We start from the raw sequence: 7,745 nt of genomic DNA, 5'->3' as shown, positions 1-7,745 counted from the left end.
TGGCGGACTCCTCAGGGGTCTGTGTACAGGACATGGAGCACATATGGCGGACTCCTCAGGGGGTCTGTGTACAGGACATGGAGCACATATGGTGGCTGTCTCTGGGGGTCTCTTACAGGACATGAAGCACATATGGGGGCTGTCTCTGGGGGTCTCTTACAGGACATGAAGCACATATGGGGGCTGTCTCTGGGGGTCTGTGTACAGGACATGGAGCACATATGGCGGACTCCTCTGGGGGTCTCTGTACAGGACATGGAGCACACATGGCGGACTCCTCTGGGGGTCTGTGTACAGGACATGGAGCACACATGGCGGACTCCTCAGGGGGTCTGTGTACAGGACATGAAGCACATATGGCGGACTCCTCAGGGGGTCTGTGTACAGGACATGGAGCACATATGGCGGACTCCTCTGGGGGTCTCTGTACAGGACATGGAGCACACATGGCGGACTCCTCTGGGGGTCTCTGTACAGGACATGGAGCACACATGGCGGACTCCTCTGGGGGTCTCTGTACAGGACATGGAGCACATATGGCGGACTCCTCAGGGGGTCTCTGTACAGGACATGGAGCACACATGGCGGACTCCTCAGGGGGTCTCCGTACAGGATCCCGTAGAGGACACGCAGCACTCCGCTCCATCTGCCACCTCAGCACTTCCCGCCATGTGTTCCCATACCCCGTGGCTGTGAGGCAGGAGGCGGGGAGCCGTGGTGCTGGCCCGCCGGCCGGGAGGAGTGGGTGACCGTCCGTGATGACACGGGGAGGGGTGGAGGCTGATGTCAGAGGGGGAGGAGGACAGGAAAAGCCCGCAGGACACACATCTCCGGAGACTATTTGGCGCAGGCTGGGAGTTGTGCTGCGCGCTCAGGTGAGTGGATGTCGCCCGGCGCCGCGTGTAATGTCCGGCTCGGCCGCCGCTCTTATCACCGGTAAAGTTCAGTCAGACTGAAGAGGAAGCGGCTGCGGCTTGTATCCGACTTGTGACTCCTCCTGCACATCAGGTAACGGGTCCGGGGTCCGGAGCGGAGAAGCCGCCTGAGTATAGGAGCGGCTCCTGTGTGCACGGGGCTCAGTGCTGGGTGCGGTAGTATCGGCAGGGAGGGGGCGGACATGATCCTGTGGCCTCGGCTGTGATGTACCGGTGATGGGCGGACAGATCTGCCGCCATATACCGGGGAGGTTATAGTACCGGCAGTAGTATAGCATTGTGTCCGTATGGTTTCCGCCTCTCCTGCTCGGCTCCTGTAATAGCGGCGGAGGGGGCAGAAGTTACAGGAACTTTACCATGTGTTATTGATGTAGTGACAGTCTCCTATACAGCGCCATCTCTAGAGGAGGGTTATATGGGGCTTATTGCCCTAGCTGCTTCATTTTCCTAGCTCTGCTCCACCAGAGCTGTGATCTGTGCCTACAGGTAGTCTGGGACACGCCTTCTGTCCTGTCATTGCCTCAAGTAGTTAACGTTCTCTACTGATTGGCTGCTGAGTATACCTGCAGGTCCACCCCTGCAGCGCTGCCTCATCTAATTGGCTGCTGAGTATCCCTGCCCATGGGCCCGCCCCTGCAGCTCCTCCTTATCTGATTGGCTGCTGAGTGTAACACCTGTATGTCACAGGCCTGCCCCTGCAGCTCTGCCTCATCTGATTGGCTGCTGAGTGTAATACCTGTATGTCACAGGCCCGCCCCTGCAGCTCTGTCTCATCCGATTGGCTGCTGAGTGTAATACCTGTATGTCACAGGCTCAGCTGGAGGTCAGTGCAGGGAGATCCCATGTCTATAAGTATGTACTAAAGGGAAGGAGCAGATCAGCTGACTTGGTTTGGTCTGGCAGCCATAGTGCCCTGTAATGTATATAGCGGCACCGCATTCCGCAGTGGTGTACAGAGATTACCACTTTGGCCCTTGTCGGCTCACAATGTAATATCAGTATGTTTATGTTTTGTGGGAGGAAACAGGAGTAAGTCAGGGAAACCCACACAGAGGGGGGGGCTGTGGGGTAACACATACAGATTCCAAGCTAGGGGGGGAGGAGGGGGAGGGTCGCCTATCATCCTGGTCTATTAGATAAGAGTGGAATCTGGCTGCTCCATTGTTCCATCCAGTTGTCATCCAGTGCGGTGCCGGCGTTCTCCAGGGTGGAGCTGTAAGTACTGTGAGACGCCTGTCTGATCTGAGCTCCAGCCAGGATAATCCAGACTTGCAGAAGACGGCACAAAGGACAATGGGACTGGGGTGACTATTACAGCGGGGTCCTGGGGGAGTCCCAGCGTCTTCTGACTCAGGGCTGACACTTTCTGGTGTACATGCTGCTGCAGGTCCGCTATGTACAGCTGCGGATTTGTCGCACAGTCTCTACTTAGATAAGCCTGCGGCTACACAGCGATTGTGGCCACCACAGGGCTACTGTGACCAAGTAAATAGTGCAGTGACTGCAACCTGACAGCCACAAGAACGTCCATCTCTGATAGAAAAGCTGCCGGCATACCGCTTGTATACTGTGGCTCATATGCCATATATCTGACTACACAAGTGGCCGGAGACTTGGCAGACTTATTACTGGTGCTAAGCGCTGCCCTGGGGCAACTTATGTAGCTGGGAGTAAATGCCAGCATCCCATTATGACTGTAAATAAGCCGCCTGACATCCTAATCTGTATAAGGCACCAACATATTCTGCAGCACTTTACAACATGGAGGGAACATGTATAGACAACATCAGACATTACATGCATTCTAACGAGGAGGTGTACAAGAGCTTACAATCTACAAGGAGGTAGGGGTGACATAAGAAGTAAAGAACGTGCTCTGTACAATGGTCAGGTTATCTAGTCTAAAAATAGGGCAGTACATATAGAAGCTGCATGAGCCGGTCACCCAGCCCCTATCTGTGTATGTTCACATGGGAGTGTGGGGGATGGTAAAAAGGAGACAGATTATAGCAGTGGTCCCCAACCTGTCTTACATTGAGAGCCATGTTCAGCACTGAGGGATGGCCATGAGTAACATTTAATATTCGGGTAGTATAGAAACCATATAACTCATGTAAAACAGGAAACAATTCCCAATAACAATGCAGGGACCAGAATTCCTGTTTAGGAGCATAAGGTGCGCTAGATTGTGGTGCATAGGGATTGTATTCTACACACTGGTCCACCTCTTGTCCTCGAAGAGGAAACCCATTTCTCACCAGATTATAGAAACATAGAAGATTGTCGGCAGAAAAAGACCACTGGGTCCATCTAGTCCGCCCTTTTAGTATTTTCTTCCTTATTATCTTAGGATAGATATATGTCTATCCCAGGCGTGTTTAAATTCTGTTATTGTAGATTTACCAACCACCTCTGCTGGAAGTTTGTTCCAGGTATCTACTACTCTTTCAGTAAAATAATATTTTCTTACATTGCTTCTGATCTTTCCCCCAACTAACCTCTCACTGTGTCCTCTTGTTCTTGAGCTCAGTTTTTTACTATGGAGTTTATTATGGAGTTATTACTTCTAGGGAGGCGCACACATTCCCTGTGTCAGACGTAGAGCACCCAGTGAATCTACTAGTGTCTGTGCCTTCCTCTATGGCACCCTACACTAATATTGTACAGCACCAGGGAATATACACAAGGAAGAATGGATATCTGTCAAGACTACTGTAACTGCACCTGGCAAAGTGTGTGACGCTGATAGCGTATCAGGATTCGCAACAAATATAGTGGCCGCGACTATAAAGGTGCCATAGGCTACATCCTTAGATAATGTCGTCTGCTGTTAAAATAGGCTTTGGCCAAGCTGGCTTCCAGGTGAGGTATAGATCTTGAGTGTATTTCAGTGGGAGAAATTCAAGAAAATCTGACCCCCAGATCTCTGCTGCGGATGTGCACAAAAAAAAAATTGCAGTTGACCAGTATCAGTGATCATGGTATATGGTCTAGGTATAAATTGGAAATGTTAAACTGAATTGGACTGAATCTCCCCTATTTTCTGTACTCTCAGATCTGCACCAACCAAGCAAGGCAGTGTTGAACCTCCAGTTCTGTCCAGGTGTTGTGGTTCTTTGAATCACTCTTTTCTTTAGGTTTAAATAATATTAGGTGATTTACTACATAATTCCCTCTTTTGCTGGTCCTCTTCTTCCTCCTCCTAGTTACAATTTAGGTCGGAAAACGACATCACCGGTGTGTAGTAGAATACAGGCCTCTATCAGTAACATACTGTAAAGGGTCAGGAGTTTCCAGTTTAAAGGCACAGAACCTGTGGGAAAATATTCTAGATTGTCCTGATATGGAATTCTTTCCTACTCAGCTTCTCAATCTCTGCTGGGAGTCACATTAGGGTCATGAGATCTAATCCGGTCAGATCAGGGATCACTTTGTTTTAGCAGCTTAAAGCGTAACTGTCATGTTTTTTTTATTGCAGAAATCAGTAGTATAAGCGATTTTAAGAAACTCTGTAATAGGTTTCATCAGCCAAAAAAGCCTCCTTCTGTACTCAAGAAGCAATCTCCCAGCCTCCCCCCCCCTGACTTCTTATCTGTGCATTATCAGGCAAACACGTCTTCATTACAGAGAAGCCAGTGAAGATGGGTTCTGCTCTCCCATTCTATCCTTATGGAGGGGGGAGGGGCTGAGGGAGATGAGGGAGCAGGAAGAGGTGACATGAAGGTCAGCTGTTTGTAGACTCTCTGGGCACCTAAAACGATAAATTCAGGTGTCAGAAAGGTCAGTGCTTATCTATGAACTTACTGAGAGAAGATTGCAGGGTGTTGTGCTGTGCAGGACTGCTCCGTGCTCAGTCACTCCTAACAGCCCCTCCCCTCTCCATAGCCACATAATGGAGACAGAAATCCTGCTTCATTTGATGTGAGGGGGGAGGCTGGGAGATTGCTTTTTCAGTACAGAAGGAAACTTTTTTAGTACATAAAACCTATTACAGAGTTTCTTAAAATCGCTTGTACTGTTGATATTTATTTATTTCAGAAAAGTGGCCCTGAAATGACAGTTACGCTTTAAGTTATGGTATAAATCACAGAAGTATGTGTAATAATATCCAATCATCCGTCAAGCACATTGTATGTTTTTGTTTAAAGGGAACATGTCTTATACAAATGCAGTCCGAACTGCAGGCAGGATATTATAGAGACAGAAGCCTGCTCAGCCAATCACCGACTGAGACAGGACAGTGCCACGGCCAGTGATTGGCTGAGCAGGCTAACACTCTGCCCCCGAGAAGAGTCCATCTGGGGAACTAGGAACCGAAGATGACAAAGGACACAGGGGGAGTGTGGAAAGGTAAAAATAGCATGCTGAAAGTTTTTAATTTGAGCAGAATACCTCTTTTTAATCTTTTATATGTTCTCGATTTGACCTTATTTTAGTCATTTTCCTATTGTTCCTCTTAATGATAACTTGTATTACTTGTATGAAAATTTGCCAAAATCAAATAATTCTAGTGGATGAGGGTTGTATGGGTATGGATTCCACTCAGTTTGCTTAGTCCTACCAGGCTGAAGCATACATACATAGCAGACAGTGATTCCTTTGTACTAGGGGAAGAGTCATAGCACTGACCAGGTAAGGGAAACCTCAGCAGCAGAGAACTCCCCATGCACTGATGGTATATAACCTGGGACCGTTCTCATAAATGGACGTCTATATATCTGCTGTATTACTACTTGCCTACATCAGCACGTTGTCAGCAGTGTTCACTCTGCAGTCAGCATTGATTCTCTCTGTCTCCGGTGTAAACACATCTGCCATGCTTGTAGTTTGTTGTGGTTGGCCGCTCCGGCCCACTGATGACAGCTGTTTACACCAATGACGTCCACGTATGTGGAGTGCAAGGTTACAGAGAAGGCACAGCAGGTCCTTGGAATGACGTGTCCTCAATGAGTGACATAATCACTTGTCATCTCTGACATTTACAGAGAATGTCACCCTCCATTCTGCTAACACAGTCATCTTGTTTCTTTTTCTTCATGCCATTTGAAGGTTGACAACTACACTCTTCAGGAGTGAGGAAATGAGAAGCCGCATATAGCACGACCTTGCTTACATGTGCCCGCTGTCTGATGTAGCCTTTTATGAAATGGCAGGATGTGCTTATCAGTTGTGTATTGTGATCTATGGGAGTGCTATGCTGGCTGGGTGCTGCTGGCACTTTATAATAGCAGTGGCCGAGCAGGAGTGCTCTTGTAGTCAGGGTATGGGGCTTGGAGACATTGCATTACGTTACATGGCTAGATCAAATGCTGTAAGTCACCTTGAATTTGTAGTATTTGAAAGTCAGCTCCTTCCAGCAAGTTACTAGTTTTACCAGTGCCCTCTAGGATGCGTTCACCTGATATCTAGACATACCCTAAACTACAATAAATTAGAAGCTGCTAGTTTTTATGTTGTAAAGTAATTGGTTTTAGTCATATGGTCTTGGAGTTGTTAGCACGCTCTGGTCACTGGTGGATTAGGTAGAAGCTGTGAGGTCTTCATCTCCCAGGTAGGTTGACTTGAGGAGCATGGACCCGAGAAAGACGGCCCTACTGATCTCCATGAAAGCGTATACTGATACTGTAAATGAATGTTTCATCGCTGTGTATCACAGCACTGCCACAATGACCTGCAGATCAGAGCTGTCTACTCTTCAATAAAAACTAAACTAGAATAGGAGGCAAGCAGATAGGGAACCGCACTGTTCTTATGGACATAGATAGGGGGTTGTTATGTCCTGTACATCAGTAGCTTCTTGCTGTTCTCTATTTCCATTGACTCCATTTCTAGAATAGCCTTGTATGTTTCTTACAAATTGTACTTTTAACCCCCCCAGTATCCTAAGTGAAAAAAAAAATCAGAAAATTCTGCTCTGCTTTTGGTTTAACACGTGTTTACCAGTAATGGCTTGTACACGGATAGTTTCTCCCCTAGATGCAAGATTCTGTTTCTTGGGAATACCTTCATAATATGACATGCAATGGAGAGTTACCTTTTTATTGTTGGTACATGGAGGTACAGTGTGTGTCCATAGCACATAGCCCTTGTATTATGGTCCAGTATCCCACAGGACTCATGCACACAGCCATATTAGAAATCATATTGATGTAGTATATATTGAAAAAAATCTAATAAGACAGTATGTCATTTGTAACAAAATGGGTAATTTCTTGTGTAGAACAATGGGCCTTTAAATTAGCCAGGACTGTTTATTTTAATAAAAGCCTGGTGTAATGGAACTACAGCTACAAACCACTCGCTGTGCCGCCGCTTCCTGTCTTCTATGGTCACACGCACTGTATAGTGTAGTCCTTGTGTAGTCCTCCCCCAATCATTCCTCAGAGTGCATTGAATTCAGTAGGAATATGTCAGTTTATTTAATAGTGCTAATTATAACATTGTAAATATACATGTAAATGCAAGGGATCTTTGGGAGTATTGTTTGTTTTTTATGGGGCATAAAATGTCTAGTTTTGCTGCAACCTCTTTCACAGGGATATTACCTTGGGTAGAAATTCTGATCCACTAGGCCTTATATGAAACCCACTCGGTGTGGTTGTATTCATAGTTACCTGAACTTCCAGCGGCAGGAAAGACTGTACGCCTATTGGGTGAGGAAACATCATGACAGATAGGTTGCCTATGATATCACCATGTTTTGGTGTTTTAACCCTTTGAGGACCAGGCCCAAAATGACCCAGTGGACCGCGCAAATTTTGATCTTAGTGTTTCCGTTTTTCCCTCCTCCCCTTCTAAGAGCTCCAGCAC

The 7,745-nt window shown here is 47.1% G+C and overlaps 1 protein-coding gene across 2 annotated transcripts in view; it reads left to right on the top strand.

Annotated features, from left to right (window-relative positions):
• Positions 1-724: 724 nt before the first annotated feature.
• Positions 725-7,745, top strand: part of CARHSP1 (calcium regulated heat stable protein 1) — a 29,691-nt gene continuing 22,670 nt past the window's right edge. The window contains exon 1 of one of the 2 annotated variants that reach the window (XM_069985404.1): positions 725-875. The gene's annotated coding sequence lies outside the window, so the exon portion shown is untranslated. The other variant, XM_069985406.1, reaches the window with a different exon arrangement.

The sequence above is a fragment of the Dendropsophus ebraccatus genome, chromosome 9 (genome assembly GCF_027789765.1).
Source record: "Dendropsophus ebraccatus isolate aDenEbr1 chromosome 9, aDenEbr1.pat, whole genome shotgun sequence".
Lineage (NCBI taxonomy): Eukaryota > Metazoa > Chordata > Amphibia > Anura > Hylidae > Dendropsophus > Dendropsophus ebraccatus.
This window is presented reverse-complemented; position numbering and strand designations above follow the sequence as displayed.